This window comes from Orbicella franksi, chromosome 3, assembly GCF_964199315.1.
Source record: "Orbicella franksi chromosome 3, jaOrbFran1.1, whole genome shotgun sequence".
In the NCBI taxonomy this organism is placed as follows: Eukaryota; Metazoa; Cnidaria; class Anthozoa; order Scleractinia; family Merulinidae; genus Orbicella; species Orbicella franksi.
Genome location: NC_138147.1, coordinates 12,261,159 through 12,274,949, shown reverse-complemented (window position 1 = coordinate 12,274,949; position 13,791 = coordinate 12,261,159). Strand labels below are relative to the sequence as shown.

Sequence of the window (13,791 nt, the reverse complement as noted above, 5' to 3'; positions counted from 1 at the left end):
TCCACTACATAAAAACTGTTTTTAGACGTTTTCGAAACATTGCGCGTTAACTTTGTTTAATTTCCTGTCCGCCGTCATGTCTAGTCTGTCATCCCGTGTATTTCCTTAATGTAAACAACACTGTGAATGGTTTTCACGACAAACGCAAGAGATTTCCTGTAACCTTAATGTTTTCGGTTCACCAAAACGCTTTAAGTTCGTTAAGACACAATAATGGGTCAACTTGGAATGCTGTCTAGCATTAAGGACGTTAAAGGACTGTAAATTAATCGAGTTGAAATATCTTGAGGCAAATCAAAATCGCGCCCTTATTCTAATTTGGCGAACAGCCGACCTCCGTTCAAGTTCAAGAAGTCGAGAGGTTAATTCGGCAATGTATTACCGGTACAACAACAAAATCAAACCGAGGTCACAAAAGTGTAAGTTTAAAAGTGTAGTGGCAAGTCCCAAATAAATTTCGCCTATATAAAATGGAAACAAGAAGTGAAACGCTCTGACCCGAAACAAATAAACAAAATATTAATACGACTAATTTAATCCGAAAATGTTACAGAAAACATACCTAAAAGCCGTCGATTCCCCTCAATACCACTCCACATTGCCTTAAAGAGCCCAAGCTTTCTGCTGTAAGAATCAGGGGCCTCAGGAATCTGTTTTTATCATATCGGCAACCATGCTGCGTGGCTGATATTCGAGACTCAGTAAAAGTTGTCACACAACCGTACGAGCAGCCCAGTCACGCTTTCTCTGCTCTTGCGCAAATGTTCAACATTTCGCAATTTACCTAAACCGATTACAAGTTTAAAGTAGTGAAAGTAGATTGAAATGTGCTTTTTAAAGCTGACCTATCCAGGAGCAATTATTTCTTGTTCTTGAATGGCTCTTAGTTGTAGCTACAGTCGGGAAGGGGGGAGGGGAGGGGGTACTCCTGGAAATTTTGGATATCTGTATGCAGTGGAAGCTTAAGTGGTCTCCAGCTCTTAACGCCAACACTGACACACCAGATGATTCTCGAAGTATCACAGGGATCACTAAGCTAAATAATTTTGAGTTTAGCTCCGCTGAGTCAATTACCTGTTGGCGCGCATATTGCATTGACCGTGGACAGGTGGAAAAACAGTTAAACCGGAAATGCCTGGTGCACATTGTAATTTAGCGTTGTTCAACACGACCCGATGTTGGGGTCGCAGTGTTCGTGCCTTTTTAGAAAATGACCTGAAGTCTCCTTTAGAGAACGATGTTTCCAGCAGAAATAAAGAAAGAGTGATGTCTGACTAAATTGCAAAAGAAACCCTTAACAATTAGCATGTTCGTAAAGCTAAATAGTATTATTGTCACAGCATCAGTTCATTAGAATAAAACAGAGGCCTATCAGGGTAAAGCGTAGGGACAATCTGCAGTCCTTCCACCAGTGGTTCACTATCACTCTTCTGTTACGCTTTGCGAGTTGACTGACTTGACTCATGGCTCCCGGTCACACCCATCTAGGAGTATGTCACCCCAGTATGTGTCGAAAGAAAACTTGAGATTCTATCAAATACGATTAGCATTACAACCTGACCGATTGCGTGTTGAACAACGCTAAATTACAATGTGCACCAGGCATTTCCGGTTTAACTGTTTTTCCACCTGTCCACGGTCAATGCAATATGCGCGCCAACAGGTAATTGACTCAGCGGAGCTAAACTCAAAATTATTTAGCTTAGTGATCCCTGTGATACTTCGAGAATCATCTGGTGTGTCAGTGTTGGCGTTAAGAGCTGGAGACCACTTAAGCTTCCACTGCATACAGATATCCAAAATTTCCAGGAGTACCCCCTCCCCCCCCCCCCCCTTCCCGACTGTAGCTACAACTAAGAGCCATTCAAGAACAAGAAATAATTGCACCTGGATAGGTCAGCTTTAAGAAGCGCATTTCAATCTACTTTCAGTACTTTAAACTTGTAATCGGTTTAGGTAAATTGCGATATGTTGAACATTTGCGCAAGAACAGTGAAAGCGTGACTGGGCTGCTCGTACGGTTGTGTGACAACTTTTACTGAGTCTCGAATATCAGCCACGCAGCATGGTTGCCGATATGATAAAAGCAGATTCCTGAGGCCCCTGCTTCTTACAGCAGAAAGCTTGGGCTCTTTAAGGCAATGTGGAGTGGTATTGAGGGGAATCGACGGCTTTTAGGTATGTTTTCTGTAACATTTTCGGATTAAATTAGTCGTATTAATATTTTGTTTATTTGTTTCGGGTCAGAGCGTTTCACTTCTTGTTTCCATTTTAGAAAGGCGAAATTTATTTGGGACTTGCCACTACACTTTTAAACTTACACTTTTGATGCCCGCGGTTTGATTTTGTTGTTGTACCGGTAATACATTGCCGAATTAACCTCTCGACTTCTTGAACTTGAACGGAGGTCGGCTGTTTACCAAATTAGAATAAAGGCGCGATTTTGATTTACTTCAAGATATTTCAACTCGATTAATTTACAGTCCTTTAACGTCCTTAATGCTAAACAGCATTCCAAGTTGACCCATTATTGTGTCTTAACGAACTTAAAGCGTTTTGGTGAACCGAAAACATTAAGGTTAAAGGAAATCTCTTGCGTTTGTCGTGAAAACCATTCAGAGTGTTGTTTACATTAAGGAAATACACGGGATGACAGACTAGACATGACGGCGGACAGGAAATTAAACAAAGTTAACGCGCAGTGTTTCGAAAACGTCTAAAAACAGTTTTTATGTAGTGGACATTATGTTTCTACTGATAGCAGTGAATTGACGGGATTTTAATGAATGATGGCCTTTTACTTTCGCCGTTGAAACTGATTTGTCTCTTGTTCGTGTATAGTTATTGTGTTATTTGCGCCCAGCACATTGACGTAGATTTTCGTTTTTCTGAAAGGGAAATACTGCGAGTTCGAGCATGAAACTTGGCATGATATATGTTTAATAATGATATTTCCAGGCTGTAAAGTAAAATAATCGGAAAGTGAGGTACCAGATGCATTTTTATGCTGTTAAACATGACCTATATTTTGCCGTTATTTTTCACACGCTTCATAGGTGTTTTTAAAATGGTTCGGAAAACCACTATATCAACATCTCTGAGATTAGTTTAAAACGAGGAATAAATTAGAATGGTTGTTCCACATTTGTGTGAAGTTTGAAGTCAATTGACTTTATTTTAAGACTTTACCAGCGCTTCGTCCTCGCACCTTATTTCGGTCATTTTATTACACGAAAAACCGCACTTTGACCGCGCTTTCAAATTTTCGCAAATTTCTGAAAAATAAAAATTCGCTGGAACCTTGAAATATGATTTTTAGAATTAGGTCACCTAAGGGTATCTTTGGGCAAAATATGAGCGATTTGCCAAATGGGTCGTTGACCGGCGGTTCTCGATCCTAACAGTCAGCCATTCTTAATATTTAACCAAATACTGATACATATGGTAAAATGCGGAAGTGCTGAACATTCGTGGTCTTTGCGTGAAAAACATGACGGGACCCACGGGGCTTCTACTGTAACTACCGCAGAGAAATGGTAGGAAATTTCCCTAGCATTCCTTACATACTCTCACTAGGGTTCTTCGTCTTGCGGCCAGGGAAGGCGTCATAATCTGTTTCAGTGACATGCCGATGATATTAAATAAAAAATAAACCAGAAAGGGCCGATGGAATATGAGACAAGCTTTAAAATGAAGTCACGATATTAATAGTGCTTTAAAAGTAAATAGTGCGTTCGAGTCATTCCCGATGCTTTCAAATGATGGCGGACTCCACCGACGCCAATAATCTGGAACAAAACAAGATCATTATATATCGGATCACGTCTAAACACACGTGAAGAAAGACTTGGGCAGGAAAAAAACGTGAGCAGACAAAACCGGGGAATGCCAATAAATCAAGTAATCCCGCAATGATGAACGAATTACACAACATGAGCCTTCCTCTGCTTTTCCTCCTGAACCAAGTTCAGATCTACGAACTGAACTTAAAGATACCAAAGTGCCTACGAATGGATGTTATAGTCCGTGAGCCAGGCAGCCAAATTTAGGCTGTCGGTATCATTCAGGGTGAATAAGTTTCCTGGTGTTTTTTGAAAGGCCCTGCCATTGTAGACTTGGAAAATCCATGATAGCACTGGATCGATTGTAGCTCCTCCGTGCTGACTGCATCTATTTGCACCCCCTCCCAAACTATAACACATTAGACCCATAGTTAATGTTCAATTATATGCAGCTACAAATGCTTATAGAATGCAATAAAATGAAGGGTGGAGACATAGTTATACTTTTAAGAGTCTACATAATGTGTTTGAGAACATTTTGTATAATACGCGAGCCTTCAAATTTTGGTCAGCGGTATGTTAATTTATGCCATCTCTGAGAACTCTGTTGCTTGATGTATCCGCCATTTTGAAAAGACCAACTTCGTTAAGGTAAGTGTTTAAACTACTAGATACCTATCAGTCACTTAATTATTCCACAAAATATGAATTTTATAAACATTTTAGTTTTGTGTACTTTTAGTTTTGAATGAATCAGTTTTAAGAACTTTTTTCGATTGCCAAATAGCATGACAAAGACGTAACAGCTGAGCACAATATAAGATGTTCTGTAAAACATAATCTAGAAAAACAGTCCATTTCTGTCGTGGCAGTCAATGGCTGGAAATATCTTTAACCTTCTTCATAAAAACTCTAGTATTTTTTTAAAACTTGCTCTCTTTTATGCAAAAAAAAAAAAATCGGCTGATCGGTTTTTTTTCAGACAATTCACCTTTTATCTATTTGGAACTTAAATTGTACTTTGCATTATGAGAAAACAAATCAGTTCGCATTAAATCTTTTTTGAACTGTTTTAGAAGTTAGCCTTTCCGTTCGATCTAAAGCTTGAAAATAATCGATCTATTACGGAGTGCTAATTTACTAGTGCATCTATAACGTATATGAAATCATTGATATCATTTATGCTATTGTTTCAGAGTAAATAATAGATTTATTTAAATTCTCCATTTATAGTTCCTGAGCTTGCGTTTGCCATTCAGATTGAATGGAAAAGGACAAGCGCCAGTGCATAATACACTATGCTGCATGTGATAAGGAGGAAGAACATCTTGTGTCTCCAAAGGACATCAGCTCTCGGCTGGCTTTGCTGGAAGCAACCAAAGTTCGAAATCATCAGGCAGTTTTGGATGTCGCCTAAACGGTCCGAGAAAATCATATACCAAATATCGCATATCACGGAAAATGTAGAAGCCTGTTTACTATGAAAAGAGACTAACCCATAAGTGGTGTCATTGATGGAGAGCATTGCAAGCGTGGCGTGCGGGCACACAAGTACCTGTATGAAGCTCTGATGAGGTTAGCATGAGCTGAGTTCACGAGAAGGCTCGAGAGCAGCGATCCCAATCATCGCATCACAGTGGCGTCTTTTCTTGAGCAGGTGGATACACTGGCTAATAATTTGAAGGAAGAGAGCGTAGACCAGCTGCTACTGTGCCCAGTCCTGCCTCAGGTGATGCCTATGTGGAGAGAGTTCCTGAATCATCTTCGTCAAAATAACGGCGAACTTTCAGCATTCTGGATGTCATATGTGGATACGGTAGAGGGAATAGTTCTTGGCCTGTTGCGGGCATCTCGTGAAGGTGACTGGGATTACATCTCCATTCCATGCGAAGGATGATCCCTTGGTGTTTCGCCTATGACAAGGTGAACTATTCACGATACCTGACTCCTTAATTTACTCAGATGACAAATCTCGGTGACAAAAATCCTGAAGTACAGGCATTCAAAGAAGGCAGTTTTTCCGTTGAGTTAGCCAGCAGCAATCCCTTTGGGAGGATTCCAGTTGACCAGACAACTGAGGTCACAGTGAACAAAGATACCCAGAATCCTGGTGGAACCACACGCTTTAGCTTAAAACCTGCAACTGTTCAGCGCTACTACCTCACAGCAGAATACCGAAGTGCATTTCTTGGGCAGCTAAGAAACAGTCACCAAGAATAAAGAAAGATGAGCTGGCGGTTTCGTCCATAATTGACCTCATCCAATGCTGGGTTAATCCATTTTCCGAGAGCCAAGAACTGATTAGCATTTCAACTGCAAAGAAAGCCCCCAGAGAGATTGCTACAGACCTGAAAACAGCACACGCGTTTGGTGAAAGATGTTACGCAAAGTTTAAAGAAGAGAGGATGGAGAAGACTCCTCAAATCAGGAAATTCCATGACCCTCTGAAGACCAGCAAACTTACGACATTCAGCGACATGAACAAGAAGAAACAAGTGCAAACCAACGACCGATCGATTATTTTGGAAGCAGACAGGTCCTTGTTTGGACGAATCAGAGATATTGCACAAGAACGAAGCTTGCAGATGGATACCATCCTTTTACACCCTCTTGCACCACTTCCCTGGGCCTTGTCAACTCCAGATGGCCTTCTGAGAAAGACCAACGAGGCCTCCCTGGCATCACTGTTACAGAAAAATGTACAGTTCTCTGAGGAAGTCCTTGTAAATTCTGCTGCAGTTATTGATGGCATGTCTCTGGTGCAAAGGCTAAAGGGAGATCACCTGACTTTGGTGATGTCGAAATGACTGTCCTGTCTATGGCAGTGAAAGGAGGGGTGTGGTGTAACAGAATAGACGTCGTATTTCACACCTACAAGGAGCTATCCATTAAGAACAGTGAGCGGCAACTGCGAGGTGAAGAGTCAGGACACCAGCTTGTTAACATCGCTAGCACACAGATAGTTAGGCAGTGTAGGAATTTCCTGACAAGAGTGAGCAATAAGACGAGTCTTATCACCTTCATCGTCAACGAGTGGAGAAAGGAAGAAGACAGAAGTTGGAAGAGAAACTGTTGTATGCCAATGCTGGTGATAAATGCTACAGAATCACAGCGGAAGGTAGTGAGGAGGTTCCAACAATGAAGTCTCAACAGGAAGAGGCAGATGGACGCCTACTGCTCCACGCTTCCCATGCAGCTAATGAGGGCTTCACCTCTGTTCTTGTCTGTTCGGAGGACACTGATGTATTTATCATGTCCTTGGCATTTACAAATGAGATAGGACCTTCTCTGTTGATGAAATCTGGAACTCGTACGCGGACAAAGATTATTGACATTACAAAAGTTGCTGCTTCACTTGGTCCAGGAGTGTGCAAAGGTGTTCTCGGAATGCATGCATTCACTGGATGTGATACTGCGAGCGCATTTGCAGGAAAGGGAAAGGCACAAGCATTGAAGATATTAAAGAAGAACACAAGGAGCCGAGAAGCGTTAACAGAGCTGGGAAAATAGTGGGACCTACCTCCTGAATTAACAGATAAATTAGAGTAACTTACATGTCTTCTTTATTCTAATAGCACGGTCACAACGAAAGTCAATGAGCTGAGGTACCAGCTGTTTTGTTCAAGAAGAGGGGAGATAGAAAGCCACCAGCTTCCTCCTTGCAGAGATTGTCTTATGAAGCACGCAAAGAGAGCAAATTATCAGGTTGCCATATGGAAACGGTGTTTACAGAAAGACCCACAAGTTCCGACTCCTGTTGAACGTGGATGGAAGATGGAGCATGAAGATGGTGTTGCCAAGACAGGTGTTGACTGGATGGACGTAAAAGCGGCACCAGAAGCCATACTTGAGCTATTAGCGTGTAACTGCACTAAAACGTCACAAATGGCCTAAGATGCACCGATATGTGCACGCTTGCTGAATGTGAGAACCAAGGTTCTGTTCAAGAGATCGAGAGTGCCGATGATGACGATGAAGTAAGCAGTGATGAGGAATATTAAAATGAACGCTTAAGAAGTTTCTATGTATGCTTTCTATGTATGCCAACTGGTAAATATAGAAATTGGGTTTATACTCATGTCAAAAAACATCAGGAAGAACGTCAGAAACATTGAAAAGAGCAGTTTGAATTAAAATGGATTGGTGGGACTCGTAGTACAGCCTTACAATTGTCTGTCATGTAATAGTGCCATTTTAAAGGCCCTGGTCACGTGTTCAGTGATGTAAACGATGGGATAAACAACACAAAAATATAAAAATAATATTTGTAAAGTAAGGATACTGTTGAGTAAGTGTTTTGCAGATTTTGATGGACATTTAAAGCTAATGAACACACGTATGTTTGTCAAACCAACTTCAGCCTCGTTTCCATGCTTAAGTCGCGCTCTGGTCATGTGACTGATGAAATGAACCATTTGTAATTTAAAAAATGTTGTGTGAAACAATGTTACTGTTGGCATGTGTTTTGTTCTTTTTGGTGGACAACTGAAGCTAATAAACACAAAACAAGCTTCAGCCTCGTTCCCCTGCCTGAGCCATACTATAAAGAGCACTGTTACCCATTAGCTACCATAGAATCATTGCTATCATGCTTTTCCCCACTATTTATGGTCTACTCTACTAGAAAACCACCATAAACCTTAATCACCCCGGATGATACCAAGCAGCCCTGCTGGCTCACGGACTATGTTGAGCGCGGCGAGCAGACGTAAATGTCTTGTTTACCCAATGAAAGCCATCACAGTAAACTCTGAGCTTGTGTCGAGATGCTTGTCCGGGCGTAAAGGAGCGTTTGATTAATCAATCTAAAAGAGATCTTAAGTAATAAGAACCCAAATGATCTGGAATACTTGTCTGAGTATGTCGTTGGCAGTGGGAGCCACGTACAGTATTATCATGCTCGGCAATTGAAGTTATTGTGTAGAAAATATCGCACAATTACACAGCCGAGGGCAAAAAAAAAAAAAAGCGCGAGGAGAAACTTAGTACATGGAGCTAAGATAGATTGTCAGTGCTTCAGGTGACTATGCACGGCTACCAATGGCTTGGCCAATCGCTTGGCCAATGGCTCGTACACGCAACGAATCGTAAAAGTCCGTAAGTAACGACCTCCGAAAGAAGTGAGCCCACCCCCCATCCCCTGAAAATAGAGGACATTCAAAACATAACATTCAAAAGTATAATTATTTTTCCAATCAATAACCTGAATAGCGTAGGATAAACTGATGACGATTCAACTAGGGAAGGTATAGCTTATTCCAGGAGGCGTCATGAAGCGCTCTGGTAAAACAAACCCCGCAAAATTTTCATCAACTAATAAGAAGGTACTCAGAGGATCTTTCCTTCAAATTGAAATTACTAAAATTGACAACTTTGCATCATTTTTAACAGGAACGCATAAAGAGAACGTTTACTCATATTGAAATTAAAAAGTCGACCAGAGCAGTTAAATATTTATAAAGCAGACTAACGTAGAAGTGCATCATACACTGTAAAAATAGTCTAAGGTATCTTTCGTGACAGTCTGCATATAAAGTGCCCACCCATGTGCCAGCAACATAAATTTGAACTGGAACGAAGAATTTCAAAACGATTTATCAGAACTCAGTGTTTCTACGAATTACACCCACAGCCTTAAAGGAATACAGCCCTGTTCTCATAGAATTAAAAAACAAAAAAGAAACAAAAAAAAACGCCGGGAAGAGATACTAACAGTAGAAGTCATTTGCGTCCCATCATGGGGTGAGAGATTTTCGCCATATCAAATTTCTCTTCTCTCGTATGTTCTTGCGCGTTTAGAGATGCGCCACACTCGCGTTTTAGGTGCAGGGTCCCAACCAATCCTTACCTAACTTTTTAAAGATGCTACTTTTAGCTGTCCCTCAAATCTGCACACGTGTATTTCACTTGTGGAAAACTATCGATTTGCACACTGTTTGGGTTGGAGCTTCTGGCCCATATCAACTTTCTTTTCTCTCGTAAAGTTCTCGCGCGTTTAGAGACCATCCACTCTCGAGTTTTAGGTGCGAGAATCCCAACCAATCCTTACCTAACTTTTTAAAGATGCTACTTTTAGCTGTCCCTCAAATCTGCACACGTGTATTTCACTTGTGGAAAACTATCGATTTGCACACTGTTTGGGTTGGAGCTTCTCGCCCATATCAACTTTCTTTTCTCTCGTAAAGTTCTCGCGCGTTTAGAGACCAGCCACTCTCGAGTTTTAGGTGCGAGAATCCCAGGCAATGCTTACCTAACTTTTTAAAGATGCTCCTTTTAGGCCTCTCCCAAATCTCCACACGTGTATTTTACTTGTGGAAGTCTTTCGATCTGGACGGTGCTTAGGTGGGATTTTCTCGTCCCTATTAACTTTCTTTTCTCTCGTTAGTTCTCCCGCATTTAGAGATACGCCGCGCTCGCGTTTTAGGCGCGTGGATCCCAAACAGTGCTTACCTAACATTTTAAAGATGCTACTTTTAGCCCTCCCCAAAATCTACACGCGTGTATTTCACTTGTGAAAAACCATCGATTTGGACAGTGCTTGGGTGAGACATTCTCGCCCCTATCAAGTTTCTTTTTTTCGTCACTTCTCGCGCGTTTAGAGATGCGCCACACTCAAGTTTCAGGTGAAGGGATTCCAACCAATGCTTACCTAACTTTTTAAAGATGTTACTTTGAGCCCTCTCCCAAATCTACTCACGTGTATTTCACTTGTGGAAGTCTATCGATTTGGACAGTGCTTCGGTGAAAGATTCTCGCCCCTAAAAACTTTCTTTCCTCTCGTAAGTTCTCGCGCATTTAGAAATGCGCCGCACTCGCGTTTTAAGTGAAGGGTTCCCAACCAATGCTTACCCAACTTTTTAAAGATGCTACTTTTAGCCCTCTCCCAAATTTACACGCGTGTATCTCACTTGTGGAAAACTATCGATTTGCACATTGTTTTCATTGGACATTCTCGCCTATGTCAACTTTCTTTTCTCTCATAAGTTTTCGCGCGTTTAGAGATGCGCCACTCTCGCGTTTTAGGTGCAGGGATCCCAGCCACGGCTTACCTAACTTTTTAAAGATGCTACTTTTAGCGCACCCCCAAATCTACCTACGTGTATTTCACTTGTGGAAGTCTATTGATTTGAACAGTGCTTAGGTGAGATTTTCTCGCCTCTTTCAACTTTCTTTTATCTTGTTAGTTCTCGCGCATTTAGAGATGCGCCGCACTCGCGTTTTAGGTGCAGGGATCCCAACCAATGCTTGCCTAACTTTTTAAAAATGCTACCTTTAGCCCTTCCCCAAATCTACACACGTGTATTTTACTTGTGGAAGTCTATTGTTTTGGACAGTGCTTAGGTGAGATTTTCTCGCCCCTATTAACTTTCTTTTCTCTCGTTAGTTCTTCTGCATCTAGAGGTGCGCCGTACTACTGTTTTAGGTGCAGGGACCCCAACCAATGCTTACCTAACTTTTTAAAGATGCTACTTTTAGCCCTCCCCCAAATCTACACACGTGTATTTTACTTGTAAAAGTCTATTGATTTGGACAGTGCTTAGGTGAGATTTTTTCGCCCCTATCAACTTTCTTTTTTCTTGTTAAATGTCGTACATTTAGAGATGCGCCGAACTCGCGTTTTAGGTGCAGGAATCCCAACCAATGCTTAACTAACTTTTTAAAGATGCTACTTTTAAACCTCCCCCAAAGTTACACACGTGTATTTCACTTGTGGAAGTCTATCGATTTGGACAGTGCTTGGGTGAGAAATTCTCGCCCCTATCAACTTTCTTTTCTCTTATCAGTTCTTGCGCATTTAGAGATGCGCTACACTCACGTTTTACGGGCAGGGCTCCCAACCAATGCTTACCCAGCTTTTAAAGATGCTACTTTTAAACCTCCCCCAAATCTGCACACGTGTATTTCACTTGTAGAAGTCTACCGATTTGGACAGTGCTTGGGTGAGAGATTCTCGCCCATATCAACTTTCTTTTCTCTCGTAAATTCTAGCGCGTTTAGACATGCGCCACACTCACGTATTAGGTGCCGGGTTCTCAACCAATGCTTACCTAACCTTTTAGAGATGCTACTTTTAGACCTCCCCCAAATCTACACACGTGTATTTCACTTGTGGAAAACTATCGATTTGCACAGTGTTTGGGTTGGATATTCTCGCCCGTGTAAACTTTTTTTTCTCTAGTAAGCTCTCGCACGTTTAGAGATGCGCCACACTCAAGTTTCAGGTGCGGGAACCCCAACCAATGCCTACCTAACTTTTTAAAGATGCTACTTTTAGCCCTCTCCCAAATCTACACACGTGCATTCCACTTACGGAAGTCTATCGATTTGGACAGTGCTTGGGTGAGAGATTCTCGCCCATATCAACTTTCTTTACCCTCGTAACTTCTGGCGCGGTTACAGATGCGCCACACTCAAGTTTCAGGTGCAGGGACCCAACCAATGCTTCCCTAACTTTTTAAAGATGATACTTTTAGACCTCCCCCAACTCTACATACGTATATTTCACTTGTGGAAAACTATCGATTTGCACAGTGTTTGTCTTGGACATTCTCGCCCATGTCAACTTTCTTTTCCCTCGTAAGCTCTCGCGCATTTAGAGATGCGCCACGCTTAAGTTTCAGGTGCGGGAACCCCCAATCAAAGCCTACGTAACTTTTTAAAGATGCTACTTTTAGACCTCCTCCAAATCTACACACGTGTATTTCACTTGTGGAAAACTATCGATTTGGACAGTGTGTGGGTGAGAGATTCTCGCCCATATCAACTTTCTTTACTCTTGTAACTTCTGGCGCGTTTAAAATTGCGCCACACTCAAGTTTCAGGTGCAGGAATCCCAACCAATGCTTACCTAACTTTTTAAAGATGCTACTTTTAGCCCTCCCTCCCTCCCCCGAATCTACACACGTGTATTTCACTTATGGAAAACTATCGCTTTGCACAGTGTTTGGGTTGGACTTTCTCGCCCATATCAACTTTCTTTTCTCTCATAAGTTCTCACGCGATTAGAGAAGCGCCACACTCAACTTTAAGGTGCAGGGATCCCAACCAATGCTTACCTAACTTTTTTAAGATGCTACTTTTAGCCTTTCCATAAATCTACACACGTGTATTTTACTTGTGGAAGTCTATCGATATGGATAGTGCTTAGGTAAGATTTTCACGCCCCTATCAAGTTTCTTTTCTCTCGTTAGTTCTCCTGCATTTAGAAATGCGCCGCACTCGCGTTTTAGGTGAACGAATCTTAACCAATGCTTACCTAACTCTTTAAAGATGTTACTCTTAGCCCTCTCCCAAATCTATATACGTGTATTTCACTTGTGGAAGTCTGTCGATTTGGACAGTGCTTGGGTAAGAGATTCCCGCCCAAATCAACTTTCTTTTCTCTCGTAAGATCTTGCATGTTTAGAGATACGCCATTCTCGCGTTTTAGGGGCAGGGATCATAACTAATGCTTACCTAACTTTTTAAAGATGCTACTTTTAGCCCTCTCCCAAATCTACACACGTTTATTTCACTTGTAGAAGTCTATCGATTTGGACAGTGCTTAGTTGAGATTTTCTCGCCCCTATTAACTCTCTTTTCTCTCGTTAGTCTTCGCGCATTTAGAGATGCGCCGCACTCTCGTTTTAGGTATGCGGATCCCAATCAATGCTTACCTAACTTTTTGAAGATGCTACATTTAGCCCTCCTTTAAATTTACACACGCGTATTTTACTTGTGGAAGTCTATTGATTTGGACAGTGCTTAGGTGCGATTTTCTCGCCCCTATCAACTTTCTGTTCTCGCGTTAGTTCTCGCGCATTTAGAAATGCGCCGCACTCGCGTTTTAGGTGCAGGGATTCCAACCAATGCTTACCTAACTTTTAAAGATGCTACTTTTAGCCCTCCCTCAAATCTACACACGTGTATTTTACTTGTGGAAAACTATCGATTTGCACACTGTTTTGGTTGGACATTCTCGCACATATCAACTTTCTTTTCTCTCCTAAGTTCTCGCGCGTTTAGAGAC

At 41.6% G+C, this 13,791-nt stretch overlaps 1 protein-coding gene and 1 pseudogene across 1 annotated transcript in view; both read left to right on the top strand.

The window, feature by feature from the left end:
- The first annotated feature begins 2,475 nt into the window (after positions 1–2,475).
- Positions 2,476–13,791, top strand: part of LOC145481296 (uncharacterized) — a 147,681-nt gene continuing 136,365 nt past the window's right edge. Inside the window, exon 1 of the mRNA XM_081459757.1 lies at positions 2,476–3,056. The gene's annotated coding sequence lies outside the window, so the exon portion shown is untranslated. The remainder of the gene's footprint in view (positions 3,057–13,791) is intronic.
- LOC145481285 (uncharacterized) lies at positions 4,935–8,501 on the top strand (annotated as a pseudogene).